General features: G+C 35.4%; 1 pseudogene; it reads right to left on the bottom strand.

The window, feature by feature from the left end:
* Positions 1-357: 357 nt before the first annotated feature.
* LOC136822905 (beta-TrCP-like) lies at positions 358-18,917 on the bottom strand (annotated as a pseudogene).
* Positions 18,918-25,481: the final 6,564 nt, after the last annotated feature.

Raw genomic sequence — 25,481 nt, 5'->3', positions numbered from 1 at the left:
ATGCAAAATTCCGCAACGAAATTGCTCTAAAAAATGTAGTAGCACATGATTTGGAGATCTCGTTTGTAACCCTACGATCCCGTTCTTGGTTCAACAACAAGCATTTTCAAATTGTACAGCGGATAAGCTGCGATACACGTTTTTTTTTTTTTAAGAAACACACTTTTAAGAAACATGAGGCTCAGAATGCCTAAAAACTAAGAAACATCTAAGAAACATGCTGAGGCTGAGAATGAGAAAATAACATTTTTTAATTCGGCTTTTTTAAGAGCCTTCCAATCTGTATTTGACAACGTTGCGGAATTCGAAACGCCAAAGCTGTGGAATTTTGCAGCCCTGCCATTCTATGCAATTTGCCTAACCGATCATACCTTTATTTTTCCATTTTTGTTGACCAGTGACGATTTGTTGGTCATCATATTGTACTAGTAACCAATTAACACCAAGACTTCCACTATCTAATCTGTCCACGTGGTATCTCCAACTTCTCCAATTACAATCCAATATCTGGAAAATGTAGAATATAGCGTTTTTTGTAAGAACATCCAAAATTTTCGAAGCCTTGGGATATTCTTAACTTTTTGAGATAATTGACTTGATAATTGATAATTGATAATTTCCCCCGGACGATTACCACAAGGGCAATTTCCAATTTTGAGGGAGTCTTACAAACAGCACGGAAAAGAACGGCACACTTCTAACCCCCCACCCCCATCATATGTGATTTTTAAAGTAAAAGAAAAACAAGCAAGACTCAAAGGCCTGGACGGGGCTGGACTCAAAAGCAAGTTTCTCACCAAAAACCGGGAACCAGAAAACCTAGACTCCAAACATTCTAAAAATTTGCATAGTAGAATGATCTTCTTTATTAATTATCACTTTCGGTTTTGTTATGACCACTGTAAAATAAACGTACAGTTGTCCCTCTCTAATTCGATATTCAAGGGTCCAAGAATTTTTTTCGAATTAGAGGAGAATTCGAATAGTAGAGGTTCGAATTAGAGAAAGTTGACTGTATGATGAAATGTTTGGCAGTCAAAATTTTCTCTAAAGAATGAATCGACCCCCCCTTGTAGAAAACTAAGTAGTGCAAGATTTTTATTATTTTTCGGTGGGAGAATTTACCAGGGGGTAACTGTCCCTGGGAGATGTAATGCCACGTAGCGGGACACAATAAGCAGGCTAAAAGCTTAAAACTTACATAAAAACTATTGTAATTTGAAATGTTACGCAAAAAAGACACAAAATAAGTTTATGTTAGTTATTTAAAAGGTAGAAAAATAATAATAATATACCTTTGGCACATTGAATTTTGAAATATAAATTGTTAATAATATTCCAAATAAAAATTAAACGGAAGATTGGTCAACATCGATCTCAGCAACCAATTTCTGTAACCGTAATGTAGTTTTCTGCCCAACGAAAAAAAATGACAGAAATAATTTTCAACGCCTCAAAGGGAATCGATGCTCCCAACTAGCGTGACAAGCACAGTTGAAAGTAACTTTTTTAATTTGATAATTTGAAAGTGATAAGGCAACATATTCCCATCCATAGTAAAAAGAGATTCACGCAGTAAAAAATAACAATTTCTTTTTCTCCAAAAATGACAACAGTTGAAGATCTTTGGGAAAGAATGAAGACAAATCTTGGAATATTTTCCTTCATTTGGAACATGGCTGAATATCTCCCCTGCCTTGCCATGGTCTCCTATTGTTGTTGCTGGGGGACAAAACAGAACGATGTTGTGGAAGTTGCTACTGCAAGATGAATAAATACATTTATTAGGCTGTTGCTTTCACGACATGGAGTGATATCACGGTTGTTGGTTTTTCGATGCATTCCGATATTTTTCTTATAATACGTATCGGCCAACAAAGATGATATCTCGATCATGTCACTTCAAAAGAAGCTTCATCGAAGTCCAATATGCAAATAGTATCGTCCAATGAACAACTAACGATTTGAAAATGATCGATCGACAAATGACTGATCCGATTATTGTGGGGCTGAAAGGATGTTTTTTGGGGGTGCCAAAATACAAAGGGTATACTAATTTCGGCGCCCCTTTGCTTTTTTGCACCTTAATATTGGCGGTTTTCAACCAAAAAGAGAAAAATTACCCAAAAATTTCCTATATGAGCATTATTCTAACATTTTTTTCTTTCTCTTACCTTGTAACTATGGATAAAGAGCTCAGCTTACTTGATTTTTTGCGGTCAAAGCAAAAGCCATGCAAAGATTTAATTTGAAATCCGTGTATTTAAAATCCAACCTCTTGGAATTACATCGAAAGTTTGAATTTTTGGATGGGGAAAAGAGTTGCTTCAATGTCCATTAAAGAGCTTCTCGTTCGCTGTGTATTATCAGCTTTTTTATTGCTTACTGATAGTGCTAGATTCTCTGGGATCTATCAGTAACGTAAATAAAGCCTGGAATACACGGGGACGAGGTTGAGAGCTTCTTATCTAGTCCATTTCGGTGCTTTAAACTCAATGTAAACTGCTCACCTGACGAGCATCTCACTGTAAGTTTTAAAAACAGTCAAACATGTTCCTTGCTCCACATTCCACAGCATAATTGTTGTGGATCAGTGGAGCCGCTCACCACCAGTGGCGTCCGATATTGTAAACAATTTACGCCACGTGAGTGACCTGCCAAGTTACGGATAAAATTGAATGTATTGGAATCCCAAACCTATGGAGAGAGAATTATCATAACAGCAAGGTTAAGCACCGCTTTATTTTGACCGTAAAGTGCAATACTGTAGGCCTGTACATAACTTGCCAAAGCAAACCATGCAAGCGAAATCTTATGTACAGGCCTACGATATTGAACAGTCTAAATAAACACTTGCTTAACCTCGCTAGAGAATAGTGAATAGTGTTTGATAAAAATTATACTCGACTTCATCCCCCCCCCCAGGCGGAAAGGGGCACTCAATCTGAAAACTACCGTATATGTTTTTTTTTATAAGCATAACACTTATAAGCATATGAAGGCTCAGATTTGCAGAATTACTAAGCATAACATGAGCATATAATTATTATGTCAGCGTAAAATATTTTTCAAGTTGTCATTTTTATCTGTTTAAAAAAGGTTTGGTAGAGGTCAAGTAAAAAATAAGAAATTCCACGGCTAGCTACATTCCACTGCTCCCAAAATCTGAACAAATTTTTACAAAATTTCTGAAATTTCATTAAAAACTTGGCTCGGGGTGAATCATAAGCATAATTCTTAAGCATATAATAAGCATAAACTATGCCTGGATGCTTTGAGAACTTAAGCATACACGAGCCTGACCAAGGGGCATACACTTGCTTATAAAAAAAAACATGTATGTGCGGACAAAAATTATAATCTCAAAACTTGATCCTTTTACAGTGCAGAGAAAGTTTAGCTAAATTTAAGTAAATCTATTCAAGGAAAACCATTTATACATCAGCAAACACTCTGATATCATTAGCTAAACAACCTTGGAGTGGGAGGATTGCATTTGGCCAATCCATATTACACATGGTTTCACCTAGTAAATGAAGCGGAATAGATTTTGATGTACTTTAGGTTGACCTAATGTCCTGGGGGGGGGGGCACTCGATTTTGAAACGACCGTATGTGCCGCGCAAAATCTGCTTTTCAAAATCGTACCCTTACAGTGCAGTTCACAATATGGCTGAAAAGGTACCCTTTCAGTGCATTTTCTCTTGATTTACCCAATCCTTATAGTGCACTCAGCTGTAAATCTGCGTGAAGAGAAGGAGCTTGGGAAATTTTTCTGTTTCAAAGAAAAACTGAGAAAATTATTCTTGTCAGCTGTAATTATCAGACAATAGAAACTTTTTCAAACAAACAAGAAGTAAAAACCTTTCTTTTTAACAATTATTTTGAATTTGTTTTAAAATTCGACCCTTGCAGTGCAATCTCACAGAAACACACCCTTACAGTGTATTTTGGGATGCAGAAAAACCCTGCCCTTAAGCGCGGCACATGACGTAGGCCAGATCATATGAGTGACCCCCCCCTGGCCTAATATTGATAGATATTGTCTATGTTCTACGACGACATGACTGTTGACCGTGACAAAATTTCAATAATATCGTTAAAACTTTTACTATATACCACAGATATCATATTCCTTTGCACACTAGGAAGGCTAACTACTAACAGATTTTCTCTGGAAGTGTATCCAGTTTGGAAGTCTAATAGTCCGGTATTTTGTGTTCCAATTTACCTTAGATTTTCAAACGTTCGAGTTTCACACCATTTTCGAATCGCGCTGTTGACGACCAGAATCGAAAATAACATGGAGGACTAGGCAACTTTAAGCACGCTTCATATAGATCAAGTGAAATAGTTACAGATCAGTGACTCACTTTAATTGTTCGATCTCCGAAACAATTTGTCATCAAAATCGACAACATTGACTGCTTTTTCATGGCCCTCCATCTTCATACGTAAAGATGCAGCATTTGGTGAATGAACATCCCAAACAATGATTGATCTGTCTTTTGAACCAGATATCAGAGTGCTGTTTTGCAATCTTAACGTCAATACTGCATCGCTGTGTTGCATCAGTTTGTTCATCTCTTGCCCAGTTTCCAGATTCCATATCCTTTGGAAATTCGTCGAAATGAGATTAGATTGGGAGCTTTGTAATTCACAATAATTCACAGGGCAATTTCGTGATTTAGCCAACTCTTGCAGATTGGATATTTCAAAATTCGAAAATCAAGAAAAAAATCGATTTAAAAGAGTATATCATTTGGATGATTTGAGTCTGAAGGCTAGAGAGGAACCTCAAAACTTTATCAAGCAAGAAAAAGCTTTATGGCTTGCCCTGCTCTTTGAATGAAGGCATAAACTCAGCTATTTCTTTGCTTTCACGACGCATAATTTTCGAGATCTGGCGTTTTGAATGTGAAATAAGTGGCTTCGTTTCCCATCCAAGGGTTTCAATACAAGAACCTTCGGCGCTTTAAACTCAATATATCGGGTGCGCCACAAAAAAGTTTCTCTGTTTAAAGTGAATTTTCCCGAGATCTAAAGAGAACGAATCCTTTTTCATCGTAATGAAAAAAGATTAACTTAGATTTTGATGGGTCATTTATTAAATTTGGTTCATGCTCGATTGAATAAAAAAGTTACTTCCTGAAAGTGCTCGAAAACATTGAAAATCAGCCTATCAAAATAAATAGAAGCACGATCACATGATACATCAGTATTGTTGTTTTAGTCATTAAAATTATAATTACCTGTCAAAGTGAATTTCAACTTAAGGAAGAAAATTCTTCATTCAGAAAATGCCAAAAATTCTGGCAAGTTAATCAAAATGTATGAAATATGGGTTTCGAGATAAATCCAGCCTTACATTGACTTTATCCAGTGTAGAACCCGCGCGGGGGGGGGGGGTACTTAGGCAAAAATTGATGATGGGTATGTGCGGACGGTAAGGGTCGGTTTTTTCCACAGATATCTGTAAAGCCCAAAGGGCTAGATAGGCAACTTTAAGCTTTCTCCAGCAAAAAAAAGTGAAGCAAAAATTTGACTTTTTAAATTTCGTGCCGATGGATAGGATCTAGCATTTTAATTGTTTTCGGAGCGCGAGATCAAAAAAAGTAGGCGGCAAACGCTATTTCACATCTCTCAAACCGGTGAAATTGCATATTTTAGTCACGTGACTTTGGTAGGAAATCCGGGAAGTCTATGGTGGACTGAAAAACACTTCGAAAAATACTTCACTAATACACGTAATCAAGTAATGTTACATTTGTCACGAATGATGACATTTGTGGCTTTCCCTATCTACTTTGTGCTATACAAAGCGTAACAAGCGACGACTTACACATTTCATACTACACTTCCATGACTATTTGAAACATAACCTCACTTTATTATGAATGCGTGTCATACTATCATACTAAACTTACACATCACCCTCTACCATGATAACATAATACAAAGTGAGTATTACAATATACAATATATTGTATACATTGTCTTATTATGGTGTGGTGTTATAAAGGGCGATATGTTGTGGCGTAAGGGCGTGATTACCGTGATTACCGAAATTACTGCAATTACCATTACCTGAGGGGTATATTGTATACATTGTTTTATTATGGTGTGGCGTTATAAAGGGCGATATATTGTGGCGTAAGGGCGTGATTACCTTGATTACCGAAATTACTACAATTACCATTACCTGAGGGGTACATTGTATACATTGTCTTATTATGGTGTGGCGCTTTAAAGGGCGATATATTGTGGCGTAAGGGCGTGATTACTGTGATTACCGAAATTACTGCAATTACCATTACCTGAGGGGTATATTGTATACATTGTTTTATTATGGTGTGGCGTTATAAAGGGCGATATGTTGTGGCGTAAGGGCGTGATTACCGTGATTACCGAAATTACTGCAATTACCATTACCTGAGGGGTATATTGTATACATTGTCTTATTATGGTGTGGCGCTATAAAGGGCGATATATTGTGGCGTAAGGGTGTGATTACGGTGATTACCGAAATTACTGCAATTACCATTACCTGAGGAGTATATTGTATACATTGTCTTATTATGGTGTGGCGTTATAAAGGGCGATATGTTGTGCCGTAAGGGCGTGATTACCGTGATTACCGAAATTACTGCAATTACCATTACCTGAGGGGTACATTGTATACTACATTGTCTCATTATGGTGTGGCGCTATAAAGGGCGATATATTGTGGCGTAAGGGCGTGATTACCGTGATTACCGAAATTACTGCAATTACCATTACCTGAGGGGTATATTGTAATACTCACTTTGTATTATGTTATCACGGATGAGGGTGATGTGTAAGTTTAGTATGATAGTATGACACGCATTCATAATAAAGTGAGGTTATGTTTCAAATAGTCATGGAAGTGTAGTATGAAATGTGTAAGTCGTCGCTTTTTACGCTTTGTATAGCACAAAGTAGAAAGGGGAAGCCACATGTCATCATTCGTGACAAATGTAACATTACTTGAATACGTGTATTAGTGAAGTATTTTTCGAAGTGTTTTTCAGTCCACCATAGATTGTAAAATTGCCGGAAATCCTTCCAAACCTAGGCTTCACTTTTCGATAAAAGCCCCAAATCTAGCCCTTCGGGCTTTACAGATCTGTGGTTTTTTCACCTTTCAAAGTCTCTCTAGGGTTGGAAAATCAGTAAGTCTTAAATCAATCTCTGTAAGGGTCGGAAAATTCAGGATTTTTAGGAAATTTTTTGATTTCCAGAGAGTTTTGTAATAAAGTCTCTCTAAGGGTATGACTTTTTTCAAAAATCGAAAAAAAAATCTCTCTAAGGGTCACCTTTTCACCAAAAATCAGTCTCTCTAAGGGTCGGTTTTCGGAGGTCCCGTCCGCTCATACCCCTCATTCGCCAACCCTAGTAACCCCCCCCCCCCCGGGTCTAGAACCAAAAATCTAATGATAAACTCGGTAAAAACAAATGAAAATTATTTTCATAAAGATTATAAACCCTTTTATAGGCTTAAGTTTCAAAACCTATGCGTATAATTGCTAAGAAATGCTCTTATTCGTACAAAGGCTATCACAACTGCCAAATTTTAAAAATGAAAATTTGATAGGTTGATTTTCAACGTTTCTGAGCACTTTATTCTCCCGCATTTGCAAAAGTTTTCCGATTTCCTGAAAAAGAAATTTTGGTTTTGGAAAAACAGAATGGCAAAATTTTCTGATTTTGGAAAATTGGGATGAAAAATCCCCCGACTTCCCCAATTTCCCGAAAAAATTTCGGATAAAATTGGATTTCACGGAAAAATTTCCCCGATTTCCCCATTCTCCAATTCAGAAAAATCGGATTATCGGGGAAAAGTTTTCCGGCTTGAAGCTCTCTCGCATTTTTGTGAGGCGAAGTTGACAGCTATAATTGAATTAGTGTAACCTAGTGAGATTTTACGATAGCAGTAACAATTAGACTGAACACCTCCATCAGCTTATTTTGATTTTAATGATATGAGCACGTTTATGAAAACAATTAAAAGATTAACCTCATTCATTTCTCTTGATCAGAGAATTTTCTCACAGAAGAGCCTAGTTCATATAGAAAAATCGGTTCGAGATGAAAGTTTCATTGGCAATAGTACCAGTGCTTTTATTGATCATTAGAAATGTCACTTTTTCACTTGCAGAAAACTTTTCATTTTGTGTAGACAAGACTCGCATCATTGTTGTTTGGCAGCCACTCGTAATGTACAAAGTGTTGGTCCGCACTGACAATGTTAATCCTGTTGAAGTTCATCCTAGAAATGAGTGGCTTAAATTCCTTGACATGTTATTGAGAGAATTCCACACTGATGAATGTTATGAAATCTGTTTTTATGATCAGCTGGAACAGAAAGAAACGCACTTCCGAGATTCTAAAGATTTGGTTGCAAAGGTTTTCGATCAATATCACAATGACCTCATCACAATTAATTTGGACGAACCTAACCAATTTATCCAGCAACGTCCTGAGGTGAAGGATCCTATCAAAGCTCTTGTCTACCTTATTGGCTCTTACAAATTCTTTGAGGAAGAGCTGAGAAAAAACACTAAGGGAACGCGTAATGTTGTTTTGTATATCGCTGGTCACTCAATCGACGATAAAACAACAGATGCTCTATCAAAGCTTGAAAACAAAAAACAATATGCAATCATCCTATTGTCAATGGTTATGTATACTCCAAACTTCACTTGGCTTTCAACCCAGCGCCGAAACTTGTGGTACCATCTTGGCAGGCATATGGAACAATTTAATGACGTAAGAAACATATTACGTAATCCTGACTACAAAGGGACTGAACTAGAGATAACAGAAAATTCGATAAATACAACTTGTTTGGAGAAAAATCAACTTAATATCAGTTTTATAATCACTGAAGGAGCGTCGAGTGATTTCAAAGATGGAATTGACGTTAGGAAAGTCTTTGATTTTATTGAGAGCTTTAAATGACACTTTGAGGTTGACCGGTGTTTCATTAAACGTCAAGATACACCACATGACTCGTGTGGAAAATCCTTATAAAGCTATGTATCATTCATACCGCTGGGTTGTGAACCAGCAAAAAGGACATATTAATTACGATATTCAAACTTTCAATTTCGATGATATTAAACAGGCACTGACTGTTGTATTCAAAGATTGTGGAATTGCATTGCACATGAAAAGGACTATAGGGACTATTTATGTAGAAAGAAAATTTTGCACTGATAAGAACCTGAAGGTCTTGAATACTCAATTGAAAGAAATAAAAGCCTCAAAATCGAATCAACTGAAGAAAGCCGTCTTTGATGATAAAATGATCAACATTATTATAACAGATGCAAATGATGACTCGAACCCAGCCTTCACAGTTCTCAAAACGCAAGAAACTGTTAAAATTCACCTCGTCGATAACGAGAAATTCATTCCCAGTATGACCGATAACGATGTTATTCAAACACCGCGCACAGATTTCACGTCGAAGCAGTTTTATGATCTCTTTTTTGAACTACTCAATGAAGAAGTTGAACGTTTACCTTCTGATAGAAATTATTGTATCAGATAAGGCAAGTACTTTACATGTTTTTTTATAAGCATAACGATTATAAGCATACTAGCCGGTACCCGGCGTCGCACGCCGGTTAAGCTGTAGCTGAACGCACTAAAAGTCCTTTGGATGTTGAAGCTGGCTTAAAAAAGCGATCAAATAAAAAAAAGAAATCTGTACAACGTTTAACTCTAACCTTCCCCGGGTGTCTTATCTTTTAACCATATTTGGATCGTTTACTGCCCCCCTCCCGAAACATAAAGCCCTAGTCCCCCCCCCCCCCGGGAAAATGACGTACACACTTTTTAGCAGTAACGACCAATGAAGTATAAGCCCGAAGGGCTAGAAGTCAATCTCCTTGGTAGGATTTGAAGCCAACAAATCCTACCAAAGTAGCGCGGCCTTGAGCGGCATCGCCTGGTTTTTACACAAATGACAGATTAATACTATAAAATTTACCTCTAAATTTCGAAAAAAATATCAATCGTAAACAAAGGAATTGCTAGATTCAATCTGTCGTCAAAAATGCGGCGCATTTTTTAAGCTTCACTTTTTCTTGCCTGAGAAAGGTTAGAGATTGAACTTTAGCCCTTCGGGCTTTAAACTCAATGGTAACGACGGCTTGAATATTTTTATAAGAAAAAAGAAGTGAACTGGTTTTTTCTTATGCTTTATATCGCCCTTTGAATGCTGTTGTTGTCCACAAACCTTTTTATGTTTTGATTTACTTTTGAAATATTCTTTTCTATGAATTGAAATTGTTTTGTTTTGAAAAGAATTCGAATGTCATTAATAAATACGATCGTTAAATACATTCGAAAACATTTAAAACAAAAGAAGAGAGAAAAAGGCAAGTCTGGGCAGAAGTTAAAATTACTAAATGTAGATGGGCCTTAAATTTCAAAACAAAGGCTTAATAAAGTCTAAACCTAGTCTACATAATATACAGCTCCAGGCTTTTAGGCCTTTTAGATTTTCTTAACCAGCATGAAAATACCTTTCAAATGAGGGGTCACTTCACTATGTTTTGAAAATTTTTGAAATTTCGATTTTGCTGGCGGAGCCACGGTGCCACCCTGCCCGTGGCAACCTTGAAAAGGGTACCACAGGGTTTTAACATAATTTTTTCTTCTTTTTATACCCAAAGGCAACTTTTGACAAATGGGCTAAGAATTTACGCCATTTTTGCAAAATAACATCCCCCCCTACTTCTTGTTTGAATAATGATATACAGAAAAAAATGAACAAGCCACCGTTTTTCCATCATTAAGCATTGCTAATAATTATAAATTGTATCACAAAAAACCATTAGACTAAAGTAAAAAAACTACTAACATCAATTTAAATAACTCTGGAATCATAAGATTAAATTGCTGTAGGTAAAAGACTGTGTGGCCTAATTAGATGTGATCAGAATTTAACAATTTTAGTTCATCGCCTTTTTTCTAATTATTGGTTTGAGAAAAGAAAAAGTTTGTAGTATATAAAGATTTTTTTTCATTTTTTGTTATAAGTAAGTAAGAATGCTGAAAAATTAGCCCTTATTCTGACTGTTGGGTGTCATTACGCAGACTGTTCATGATGGAATCACTGAGTGTGTCAAACATGGAAGTGTCATTTGCAATCTCATACCATTCATTACCAATTAAACTTTGCGAGTTATGAAAATCTGGCATGCTTTCATTCAAACTAGAAAATAGCTCATCAATGTCCTCAAAAACCTCATTGAAAATCTTCAAAACTCTTTTTGCATGTTTCCATCTCCAAACAAAACCATAAAAATAGACATCTGTGACACAAAAGATCTTTGAAGCATTTTTAACCAACGATTTAACTTGGTAGTGATCAAATTCCATGTATACAGATGGAACACCAACAGGTTTTACATCAAATTCAAGGAAGCTTCTTCGGAACTCGTCTAACTTTTCATGAAGAAGGCTTAAGGCAGAATCTGAGGTTTTACGACTTTTGGAGTCATTATTCTGAGGTTTCAAAGTAAAATCAATAGGTGCCCATTTACTTATGGAACATTCACATTTCAAGGCACATATGTCACAACACTCACAACCACAGCCGTATTCAGCTGATGTTGAATTTGAAAATAGGGAAAGCAGGATCTTCCGTCTACACTGGTCTTTGGAATGAACAAACTCCTTCATTTTTGTATCAACTTTGCCAGTAAGTGTGCTGGTGTGAAACAATCTGCTCACACTTGGTTTGCCTTCACGACCAATGCGACCACTTTCCTGGACAAATGACGTAATTGACTTTGAGGGGCCAAAATGAATACTTTCATTTATACCTTTTGCATTTACACCCATTCCAAATGCAATAGTGCAAATAACCACACGGATATGAGAATCCTCTTTTGAGATCTCCTCCAAAATGTGGCTCTTTACAGAATCAGCTGTTCCCCCATGAAACATGTCAACTCTTCTCTTCTTTGGGTGCTCAACTCCACCACTATACATGCTGCTACCAAGCTTGAGGAGGAACATGTTGTAAAGAATAGCACATTGCTTTCTAGTTTGGCAGTAAATAAGTCTTCTTGTAGAGCTATCACCATGTTCAAAAATGTCACGCAATACAAAGTCAAAAATAATGGACAAACTGACCTTGGGTACCATTTGAACTTGATAGCAAATGTTCTTTCTATCAGGGTCAAGAACAACACAAGTAAAATCATCAGGTGTTAAACCAAGCGATTCAAAAATTTTGAGCTCCATCAACCGAGACGCTGTTGCTGTGAAGAGAGCAAAACAAATATTGCTTCCAAGGAGGGACCTCAGTTCAATAAGGTTGGAGTACCATTTTCGGAAAACCTTTTTTTTGAAATCAGCAAATCCCCTGAATAGAATGGAAAAAGGAAAGCAATAACAAGCGTGATTCAACTCTAGCTAAGCAATATAAGTGTCGAACAATGAAAATCGCCATTCAATAACTAATCATTAGTCACATTTTGACGATTATTGACTATGACGAATGACACAAATAAACATACAAACGTCTACATAAAATAAAATTCAATACTGATCAACCTGCGATATAGCGCAGACAAGAAGTACAAAAGCACAGAAGGAATTGTCGATGGATATTCCAATACATTGGTGTGATGCTCCTTGCCAATATAAAACATAATACACAGAAAAGACATATACTGTATTACTAACCACTCTGCCATAACATGGGCTTCATCTATGGCCACACCAATGCAGTGATCTTGGAAGCTATCTGAAGACAGAAGTCGACGTAATCTACCCTTTGACAGCATGCTTTCTGGTGAAGTATACACAAGAGAGTAAATGCCATCTTCAACATCTTTAAGTACCTCATCTAGGTTCTCGGTAGTCTGGTTGATAGCTACTGCAGAAATGCATGTTTTGGTCTTTAAATATTTTACTTGGTCCTCCATCAAAGAGACCAACGGGGAAATGACCAAGAGGGTTGATGTCCCAAGACTTTGATCATTGGATAGGTCAAAAAACCAAGGTATAGACTGAAAAACAATTGATTTCCCAAAGCCAGTGTGGGCACTCAGATAGATATTTTTCCCCAAACAGAACTCCTCTATCAATGCTAATTGTTTAGGATGAAATTTTTCGATGCCAAAGGTATATTTCTCCAAAAAACTCACAGCTTCGTCTCTATCAAAATGCAAGGGATTGTCGGTAGCCATATTGTTATGATTTTAGATTGCGAAGGCCGTCTGTTGTTTTTGAATAATCGAAGACTGATTATGCGTGTCTTTACTGCGCATGCGATTTATCTGGAGAATTTCAATATTTTAACCAAGAGCAGTGCTCATAGCCCGAAGAGGAGGAGTTTTACGCTCGGAGCGAAGGCAGATATGACGTAGCCTAGTCTAAACCAAGCTCTATCCGATCTTTTGCAAATGGCGCGAATCCAATAAAACAAATTTGTGGAGCAAGAGACTAAATGTCATAATTTTAAAACACAAACAAAGCGAAAACGAAAGTAGAAAACACAGACAAACACACATACAGACTACCACTATTAATATATAGATATACAGGCTCAGCTTTTGGTACCTAAACAATGGCTCTATTGTTTGAGAACAATAGAATGCTAAGCATAATGCGAGCCTGATATAGGAACAAACACTTGCTTATAAAAAAAACATGCAGATGATAAATACTTAGTGATACATAGATAAATTATCATTTTCAAATCTGATTTTATGCAATTTTAAGAATTTTTTTTAAACATTGTACTGTAAGGAATTTCTTGAGTATACCAACCCAACATTAGTGAACATTAAATGAATGTTTGTTTAGAAAATCAATCTGGACTCTCCAAACGACTTCCGAAATCAAGAGAATATTGTATATTCACTTTCTCAATAGGTCATATTTTAAAAAGTTTGGACCAAAATGTGAAGAAAACCGACCAAATTTTTGAGAAAAGTCTCTCTAAGGGTCCCAAAACAACTGATGATCTTCTGTTTAAAAAGTTCGGGTTTGAGTTTGTAACTTGGACACATCCATACGTCTTCGTAAACTTAGTATCACCAGGGGTGTAATACTTTAAGTGGATTGATTTTTGCGATTGGCAAAGATGAATTTTTTGGCGGGGATTTAATTTGGGAAGGTTTTAGTCCCCGGTAAACTAAAACATACGTGGTATTTTACTAAGAAATGCATATTCTCCATAGAATTTAAAAAAAATTTCTTTAAATTTTGCGGGGATTTAATTTGGCGATTGGCCGATTTTTGAAATTTTTTAAAAATAATTTGCTAAACACTCGAAGAAAAGAACTGGTCTGTAGTTTTTAGCAATGCTTTTGGCCCCCTTTTTATAAACAGGAACAACATTACTTTTCTTCCACTGGGAAAGATTGAAAATGCCACAAAAAGGTTTAAGAGATTTGCCGCAAATCCTAACCACACGTGTAGAAATATCGTCCCATCCGTGAGCCTTGTTTATATTTAAAGAATTTATTAGAGTCTCAATCTTTATCCTCACCAAATTCTAAGTTTTCCAACCTCAAGTCGGTAAGGAATTGTTCTGCTGGCAGAACACTGCCAGTTTCAATGAGAGAGCATTGTTTGGCGAAAAAAGAATTAAGAATGCTGGCTTTCTCAGAAACATCAGATACTAGAATATCTCTGTTATCGCATATGGGTGTTGATTTTTGGTGTCTTGCACATGCCCAAGAATTGTTTAAGGGTAGACCAGTATTTCTTACTTCCAATGTTAGGATCGTTAAGTGAATTGCCAAGACGAATAAATAATTTTCCTTGGCTTCTTCGATAGCCAGTCATCAGATAGCCAGATTTCATCAAGTGCCTGTTTATCCAAGGGATTCCCCCGCTTTTTCCACCGGCGATAAATTTTAGCTTTGTCGAGGAGCATTTGTTTAAGCTCAGGAGTCATCCATAACGCATCCTTATCCCTGATTGTAATTATTTTATTGGGAACGAAATTGGAAAAAAGTGTTTAATATATATTCAGAAAGAAGGGCAACATGCTCATCCACGCTCAATAAATCCATTGAATTTTAAATTAAGATAAAAATAAAGTTAATTTTCAAGTGGCGCTGAAATGGATCATGGATAATCAGGACTGATTACGCCTACATAACGGCTTTCCGTTGGCTAGACGAAAAATAATTAAACGTTTTTCAAAATTTTGGACCAATAGTAAGTCGTCATTAGCGCGCAGTGGTCGATTACCCATTACGCTTTGCGATTGTGAAATGGCCTATGGAATTTTCATAGATGCCAGAGATAAAGCGGCCGTCCACGTAGTACGTACGCACTAAAATGTCGAAAATCGGATACCCCTCCCCCCGTACGCAAGCGTACGCAAATGGCTATACCCCCTGGTAAGTACGTACTTTTCATCCACACCCCCCCCCCTTGGTTGAAGAAAATTTCGAATTCAAATCGTTTGGTTCGGACCTTTATTTCATACATGAAACTCAATGGTTATTAAGAAACTTCTTCTTTTCCTTGATGCGTATAAGAAGCGTAAAGCTCGACAAAAAAACAAGTAAAAAAGGGCTATGAAAAAGTTTTCTCTGCGTACGTACATTTTCCTTTGACCACTCCCCTCCTCCCATACGCTTTTGAGAAGACTCCCTTTATTGCGTACGTACTATGTGGAAAGTAACTTTTGTATTCCATCGAGCATAACTTTTGATATAATAAACCAAATTCAATAAATGAACTATCAAAATTTAAGTTTATCATTCTTTGGCCCAGCCGCACAGCGCAAGTGGGCCTTTAAAAAGCAACTGAACGAAAAGATTTTGGCTTTGTCGGAGCCTGTGCGCGCAATAGATTGACAAGTCCATTAGTCCAGGCTAAACCAGCGGCCGATTTAGAATTTTTGCCTCGCCTACCCGCACGATGTTTGACCTACTCTTATATTGGATTGAGTTGGTAGTAAAGTCAAATTTCATTCTCTTTATGGCAAAGTATTTTTTAGGTCACTGGAGCAAGTGGGAGCATTTGGATGTTGGAGTTTTATAATTCAAGCTTGACAGAGACTTTTTTCAAGTAAAATTATGTTGTAATTCATTAAATGATAATAAAATGCAGCTCATGTGTAAATTTGAATAAGTTTGGAATGTTTTTCATGATGCTACCCGTGAAGATGGTCAGTTTGGATTTTATATCGCTGTAAACGGTCGGTGGCTGGATTTTTCAAACCTGACAGAGAATTTTTCAAGTAAATTTATGCTGTAACTCATTAAAGGATACTAAAATGCAGCTAAAGTGTAAATTAGAATAAGTTTGGAATATTTTTCATGATGCTACCCGTGAAAATGGTCAAATTTGGATTTATTACTCTAAATAAACTAAACAATCAGTGGTTGGATTTTTCAAACCTGACAGAGAATTTTTTCAAGTAAACTTATGTTGTAATTCATTAAATGATAATAAAATGCAGCTCATGTGTAAATTTGAATAAGTTTGGAATATTTTTCATGATGCTACCCGTGAAAATGGTCAAATTTGGATTTATTACTCTAAATAAACTAAACAATCAGTGGTTGGATTTTTCAAACCTGACAGAGAATTTTTTCAAGTAAACTTATGTTGTAATTCATTAAATGATAATAAAATGCAGCTCATGTGTAAATTAGAATAAGTTTGGAATGTTTTTCATGGTGCAACCCGTGAAAATTGACAATTTTAGATCTATCGCTCTAAACGATCGGTGGCTGGATTTTTCAAACCTGACAGAGAATATTTTCAAGTATAAACTTATGCTGTAACTCATTAAAGGATACTAAAGTACAGCTCATGTGTAAATTTGAATAAGTTTGGAATATTTTTCATGATGCTACCCGTGAAAATGGTCAAATTTGGATTTATTACTCTAAATAAACTAAACAATCAGTGGTTGGATTTTTCAAACCTGACAGAGAATTTTTTCAAGTAAACTTATGTTGTAATTCATTAAATGATAATAAAATGCAGCTCATGTGTAAATTTGAATAAGTTTGGAATGTTTTTCATGGTGCAACCCGTGAAAATTGACAATTTTAGATCTATCGCTCTAAACGATCGGTGGCTGGATTTTTCAAACCTGACAGAGAATTTTTTCAAGTAAACTTATGTTGTAATTCATGAAAGGATACTAAAATACAGCTCATGTGTAAATTTGAATAAGTTTGGAATGTTTTTCATGATGCTACGGGTTAAATCGATATTTCTGAACTTTGACGGTCAACATTTGACATTTGAAGTTTGTGAATTTATTTAAACCGATTTTTTCTTTCATACTAGTAACAAAAACATAAAGCAAATCTATTATATACATATATTGCGTATCATTTATCATTGCTGACCTTCCCCTGACCTTCCAGCGCAGCTGGTTTCTTTCTTTTCATTTTTCACTTTTTTTAACTTTTTGAATGTTCAATGTTCCGTATTTCAATCTCTGCCGAAAATGTGCATTAGGATTCGATGTTTCCTTTAAACCCTTAAATTGCAAAAATACGATTCCGCAAACATTGATTCTCTTAAGGTACCCGATACAAACGACATTTGGTTATTGTCACGTCAGCTGGGCCTTCACGCCGCTTCGGCTTCTTGTCTTTCCAATGAAAAAATAAATGGTTCTTTTAAAATTTTCAGACTTCGAGAAAATCAACTTCAAAGAGAAAGACTTTCTTGTGTCGCACCCGGTATAGCATTATAAATAAAGTAATTTTATGAAGAGTTTAAAAGCCCTATAATCGAAGTTGAAGGCTTTCAAGAAGATAATAGTGGAAAAGGTGCTTTATCTGGCAATTTCCTATTGGAATCTGAAAAGATATATAGTTGTGGCGTTTGTTAAAATGAATAATTTAATGGGATTAAATTTCGCGGTCGAGCTCATCCACAAAATTGTAAGATGACATGCGGATGGCACTATTTGGAGACAATATTGTCACGATTTTGCGCCGTTTACTTCTAAATCATGCATGCATGCAGTAGTTTGTTTGACATTGTTTTAGTTTTGTTTAAAAATATTTAGCGGAATTTCCATTGGGACTTATTTCCGCGAAATCCGCGATATTTAATCGCATCGAAATTTCAGCCCAATAAACTTACGCACCTGACTGTAGAATCGGAGGAACCAGTTATGAGGAGATTTCCTTCGTATTGTAAACAAAGCACAGAGCCTGTGTGCCCCTTGATCATCTTCTTACAGGCTAGTGTTTTGGTATCCCATATCTAAAGAGAAAAGACGAAAACATCGGCTGGGTGAAGTCTGGAGTTATAAAGCAAGAGGACAATTTTTAGCGAAAGCTGTTAAGCAAAAGTGGGTTTCAGAGTAACAACAATCAACATTGGCTCAAAAAGTAATGACATAGGTTGAGAGGGTCAGTATAAACCGAGTCAAAAAAAACATATACACCCATTTTGCTTGAGTAAATATTGAGAAAATTCGGTCTGACGCTCATTGTCCTTAGAAAAATTTCAGTTTCAGCCTCAAGTTAAGCTCGGTCGTATGCTTACGAAACCCTTTTCGAAAGATCGTCAGTTTTCGACTGATTTTTATTTCGAAACATTCGTTGACTACCTCTCTGTCTCATTGATCCGATTTTCAAAACAAAAATGATGAATTTCTTCAGCTTTGAGCTGTGCTTAGCATTATGCTTATTTTTTTTTTACCGAATTTGAGCCACTGTATGTATGCTTATTAACGACATGCTTATAAAAAAAAGAGCAAATCGTTTCTACTGATTTCCACATACACATACCTTAACAGTATTATCACGATGTCCGCTGACAATTTGCTCTCCGTCTGATTGCAAGCAGTAAACACCTTCCCTATATTCAGCTTCATATGAGATTGTTGTCAACTGATGTTTCCCCGTCTTCCAGTTGGATTCGAGGTTTTAAAAGTTGAAAAAGGTTGGCAGAAAAAGGAAAGTATTCCTTTACAAAACGGAGGTTTTATTAGAAACTACCCCTAGAGGTGTTTTTAACTTAGTTCAGGATGATGTTATTTTGCACCGCGGGTTTATCACCTAGCTTGAATATTTTTTCGTTTGTGACAAAATATCGTATCGTAACCTCTATTATTCGCGTCTCTCTGTAATTCGAGCTAACGCAATACACGTTTTTTTGTTGTTTTTTTAAGAAACTAGTTTTACCAAGTAGCTTCAATGTTTCTTAAGAAATCGGCCTTTGGAGCCTTAAATGTTTCTAAACCTTTTGACATAATCAGCCTATTTTTCATGCAAAGAAAAAAAACATTTGTTTTGATTGGAAGGCTTAAAAAAAAACAGAATTAAAAAATGTTATTTTCTCATTCTCAGCCTCAGCATGTTTCTTAGTTTTTAGGCATTCTGAGCCTCATGTTTCTTAAAAGTGTGTTTCTTGAAAAAAATCGAATCTTCCTCTTATTTCGAAGAAAGTCTTTTGAAGATCGAATTAGAGAGAGTTGACTGTATTACATTTTACATATAGTACCAGAAGAAAATACAAACCTTAATATCTTTCTCAGTCTTTAAATACAGAGCACGAAAATATTTGTGATCGAATTCTTCAGATAAGGTGTTCAATGAATCCATCCAACCACATCGTTTACCGAAACCTTTCCATACAGTCTCTCGGTGAACTTTTTGTTTGATAAGTTTTCTCCATAACATACTATCTTCGATACACCAAAGCCATTGCTTGCAAACCAGTTCGGCTGAACGTAATGAGCTGTCATCCAAATATGAAAAAATCAGTTCCAAAACAGGTCCCAAATCTGCAGAAAGTGATGAAATATAAAATGTTACCAATTGATATGGTGAATAAAATTTTCATACTAATCCGTAGATTATACGTAATATTTTGAAGTAAAATCTTAGCAAAAGTTCTTGAATTAATAATTGGTTCAGAAATTTTCATAAAATTAATTTAGTACCTTCAAAATTCATGGCTTCATTTAAGTGCTTTCAATTTCAACTTTATATTTTACTGAAACGATAAAATAAAACAGATACATAAAAATGTAGGAAAGATTTTACAACGAACAAGAAATATGAAGACCCGTAAATATTTGAGAAACCAGATTAAATAGGACATGGGATTAGATTTTGACACCCTAAATATAATTAATATCTATAAATCTGAATGAAGAAAACATATCAACACCATATGGGCTAAATCAATGCTAATTTAGGCTTCAAAATAAGCTAGAGACAGATAAATGTGAAGAAACAAAGATCGTGAAATTGAGAATGAACCAAACCAGATTTCTATTTGAGTTACAAAAACAAAAAAGCTATATTAAAATTCTGGAAATTATAAAACAATACAAAATGCATGAAATCTAATTTTTACAATACTAAAAATATTCAAAATGAAATTATTAATAATAAAGCAACGTGCTGAATGGACCTACCTGATGATGAGAATCAGATAAGAATAGGACAAATAGCATGAAGAAAGTGTAGTGAGCAGCTTGAATATAGTGGCGTTGTAAGAAATTTTTTCTGGAGGGGCCAAAGTCAATTTTTTTAAATGGCACCCCCAACCCCCAATTTTCCAAAGTGGTGCCCCCACCCACCAGTTTCTAAACTTCTACTAATTCATTTGCCTAGGCATAATGAAGAAGAAAATATTTAGTGGAGAAGAGTAGATATATCTTTGATGAATGGAAAAGGGAAAATCAGGCCCAACCATGGGTTGGGACCGACTAGAAAATTTTGAAAATCGACTGCCAAGATACCCTAAATCACTAAATAAAAATAGACAAATTTGACACTTGCTAGAGTGAAAAGAAACATAAAGAAACAATGTGTAATGTGAGCGAAGCGAGCGAAGCGAGCGAAAAAAATTGCAAGTATTTAGAACTATCTCAGTAAAATTGGTTCTGGGGCGCAATTTAAGGCGCATAAAGTATGATTTCTAATATTGGGGCGTTTAAGAAAATCTCTTTTGGCGCCTCTTGCTCTTCGGTGCCCCCTCAAAAAAGCTCCGCTGGGGGGCCATGCCCCCCCTGCCGAGGGGTAAATCACTGAAAAAAATCACGTACACCTTTTTGAAAAATCAAAAAGAAATCAAAAATCAAAAAGAAATCAAAAAGAAATCAAAAATCAAAAAGAAATCAAAAATCAAAAAGAAATCAAAAAGAAATCAAAAATCAAAAAGAAATCAAAAAGAAATCAGAAATCAAAAAGAAATCAAAAAGAAATCAAAAAGAAATCAAAATTAAAATCAAAAAAAAAATCAAAAATAAAAAAAAAATCAAAAAAAAAATCAAAAATCAAAAAGAAATCAGAAATCAAAAAGAAATCAAAAAGAAATCAGAAATCAAAAGGAAATCAAAAAGAAATCAAAAATCAAAAAGAAATCAAAAAGAAATCAAAAATCAAAAAGAAATCAAAAAGAAATCAAAAATCAAAAAGAAATCAAAAATCAAAAAAAAATCAAAAAGAAATCAAATAGAAATCAAAATGAAAATCAAAAAAAAAATCAAAAATCAAAAAAAAAAAAAAAAAAATCAAAAATCAAAAAGAAATCAAAAAGAAATCAGAAATCAAAAAGAAATCAAAAAGAAATCAGAAATCAAAAGGAAATCAATCCGTGACCCGAAAGTATCATTTGATTTTTGATTTGAAATCAAATCGAATTTCAGAAGAAAATTGATTTTCAATTATCCCTCACCAATTAAAAATCAAGTTTCAAACCAATTCTTGATTTTAGATTTTTAAATCAAATATTGCATTTATCTGAGATGAGAGCCTGTTCTTGGGAAGCACACTTGTCCAAATGGGACTCGGTTATCTTTCCATGTCACTGACACACACACATGGCACATGAAATTTTTTCCGAGTAAAAGTACGTAGGCAAACATACTGTAATGATTTTCGAAAATCACTTTCAATTTCTGATTTTTAATTTTTGATTTTCTAATTTTCTAATAAAGACACGCATTCTATTCGAACATTTTTATGAGAATAATAAGGCTCAAAAATGCCAGTAAACAAAAACAGATTCAGCCTGTAGTTGAGTTCTCATCGTTCAAACAAGGTATAAAGGTTGAAAGGTTGTAAGTCTTAGAAATTAAGAACAGTTAAGGATGTATCTTCATTAATAATTGTATTAAAAAGTACCATGTCCATCCTTATGAATTTGAGGGTGTTCCTGTGGCTTGGATTTTTGGTGATTCCTGATATGTTCCTGGACCTCTGCGCAAAATATCTTCCCTACACCATTTTTGTCCGGGTAGTTATGCAATTCTACCTGACTATTTCCTTCGTTATTACCATTGTTGCACGTGGTAGGTTTGTGTACCTTTTAGAAAGAGGAACTAACGAGGAGAGGATCTTTTAAATTTGGAAAAGAAATTGTGTAAGCGATTTTCCTTAAGCGTACCTAATAATCATAATTTGTTGCTTTAGTTAAAGAAAAATAATAAGTACTCTGGTAGTTTAACCGAAACAATGCAGTATCCGATTTATCTTAGGGAAAAAATAAATGCAAAAATAAATTAATAAATTAATGTGGAACAAGAAAGCCTAAGTAGCGTTTAGGCGGCCCAGTAGTTTTAGTAGTTTCAGAGTTGTTGCCATTCAACTTAATTTAGATTTAAAGGAGGAAATTCTTGCGAATCGGGCAAACAATTAATAAAGACATGATAAAGAATTGTTAAGTGCTTAATTTATTCTTTTGACTAATTGTATCTTTTCCAATTTTATGGGAGAGGTTTGACCATATTCGGAAGTGTTAATCATATGTGGTTTTTTCTTACGCGTGTAATAGTAAGTCCTATAATTCGGTTTTTAGCCTGGCCTCGTCAATTGATATTTGCGCACACAGGCCCCGACAAAGTCAAACCTTTTCGACCAGTTGCGTTTTATAGACCCATTCCATTGTGCGCTAGGTCAATTAATACACAAATTTCCTAAAGTCACAAACAAACGCCGAGTAAATAAACTTTTGATTGGCTGAGACATGCAAAGATTACCTCATACTTTGGACATTAGAAATGACAGCAGAAGTAACAAAAATGCAGATTATATTAATGCGAATTACACAATTTTAGGAATTGCGGATTAAATATTGCGAATTAGGGCCAAATTCGCATTAATTAATCCCGCATTTATTAATACCGCATTAATTTATTCTCACATTAATATATTCCCTAAGCTAGCGATAAAACGCATTTACATGCTTTTTATAAGAATATACTTTAACCCTATTTGCCCCAGCCTTTTTTGGTACAGATATTCTCCATCACGACACAAACTTCAAGGAAGAAAAAAAAATTTGATGACAACATCCAAAAAGCGATGTCATCAGCAAATTTTCACCTGTTCGAAAAAAGCAAAAATGTACGGCACCTGTAGCACCTGACCCCGAGAATGTAGTAAACCCCGAAAATGTAGGTTTTTCATTTTTAGCATTGTAGCCCTAACGATAGTTCAACTTCATAAAAAGTTTTTTTTAGAGCATACTGCAGCCTATTTATTATCATTTATATACATTAAATTGAAACTTGGATTAATATTTTCCAACAAAAATCTTAATCGAAGTTGATTGATACTACCTGAATTGAGGATTTTTTTAAATAAATCTTCTTTAAAATAAGATCTATTGGAATTAAGTTATGATGATGGGATATTTTCTTACTCCTAATGAACTAAGAAAATGGGGTAGTTACACCCCCGTGTCACAGACCCGGTGGGACCCCCCTCCGAAAAATCGGCCGAAAATTTGTCCCCGGTGAGAAAAATACCCTGAAACTCCATCCCCATTGAAAAACTACACTGAACCCTCATCCCCACTGGGAAAATCATTAAATTTTGGAAATCCCCACTGGATTATTGAGCTGTAAACAAAAGAATTCGAAATCCCTAACTAATTAGTGTTAAAAAATATTCATAATGAAATTGGTCGAGAAGATGAGAGCGTCCTAAAATATTGACATGCTGGATTTTTATCAATGACAAAATTTTTTTATGAATTGAATGAATTTCTCACTTTTTAATTGCAAATGAACATCTTTTAATTAAATCATTGTTATTAATTAATCAATTAGTATCCTATCGCTTAAAGCATTTCACTTTCATAAATTTTGATTTTTTCAAATATGAAAATAACGACTGAAATTATCATGAAAAAATTATTGACTTTTTATCTGAGTCCAACATCCACTGAAACGAAGTTATTTGACTTTGAAGTGACTAATATTAATTAAAGACCATGGAACTTTTTTCTTCAGCGGGGAGGAGTCCCTATTGAAATCCCACTGGAAGTTTTATTGTTCCAAAGTTCAAACATCCAGTGTGGATGGTTTTGGAGTGAAATGTTTAGACATTAATTTTTGAGTGGGGATGAAATCAACGTCAATTTCCCAGTGGGGCAGAAATTCCAGGGTATTTTCCCACCAGGGACCAAATTTCCAGTGGGGCTAGGATCCCAGTAGGTCTGTGACACAGGGGTGTAAAAAGAGTCTTTTTTTTCCGAAAATTTTTAGGTATTTCAATCTTTTGCAGATACATGCTTTTTTTATGAAAATATCTTCTACTGTATAAGAATATCAGGGTGAAAATTGGCCAAATCGTTAGAATACTCTAAAAAATACCCTCCAGGGTGAGTTTTAATAATCAGTCAATAGGAATAAAGCTGTCTTTTTTCAGAAAATGGGAAAACAAAAGTGACACAAGTTAATTAATAAAATAGATAGTGTACTTTCTTATCCCAGGGGGAGGGGGAGACAGTCAGGCAAACTGACCGACGGGTATGTGCGGCGGCTAAGGGTGTGTTTTTCAGGATAGCAAAAATGCACTGTAAGGGTGGAAATTTCAGTAAATCCAGGAAAACCAAGGATTTTTGCCAAAAAAGTCTGATTTTTTTGCTCTGAAAAAGGATTAAAATGATTAAAATGCACTGTAAGGGTATGAATGAGGAATGAATGAGGAATGAAGCGAGGGAAATATAATGTTCACGCGCCAATAATGAGTCGTGTAAGAAATACAGACCTGATAATGCAACTCTTCAATTGAATAACTCGATAACTCAACTCCATCCGAGGTGGACGAGCAGAATATATTTGTCCACTAATTCTCTCAAAAAAATTTTTTTTAAGAAGTGCGCAGTGTCAATTTTGAGCCTTCTGGGCCATAAGTAAATGCTACTAAAGTATACCCAGGTTAGGCTTTTTAAATCTTATTTTGGTCGAAGGTACTCTTATAAATAAGTTCTTATACAAAAAAGTGTTGCTTTAAAGAATAGTCTCCGGTCGGGAGGGGACGAAGGAGGACGAGAGAGAACATTCGCCACAACCCCCCCCCCCCAGTAAGGGCATTCAAAAAGATATTTTTTTACCCACAGGGTTGGCTTTTTATTGGCCCAGCGCGTGCAGCGGAATGGGCTTTTAAAAAGCAACTGATCGAAGATATTTGATTTTGCAACTATCAATTGATAGCCCATGCTAGAAAAGCGTTTATCTAACTTGCTAT

The sequence above is a fragment of the Clytia hemisphaerica genome, unplaced genomic scaffold (assembly GCF_902728285.1).
Source record: "Clytia hemisphaerica strain Z4C2 unplaced genomic scaffold, Clytia hemisphaerica genome assembly, whole genome shotgun sequence".
Lineage (NCBI taxonomy): Eukaryota > Metazoa > Cnidaria > Hydrozoa > Leptothecata > Clytiidae > Clytia > Clytia hemisphaerica.
This window is presented reverse-complemented; position numbering and strand designations above follow the sequence as displayed.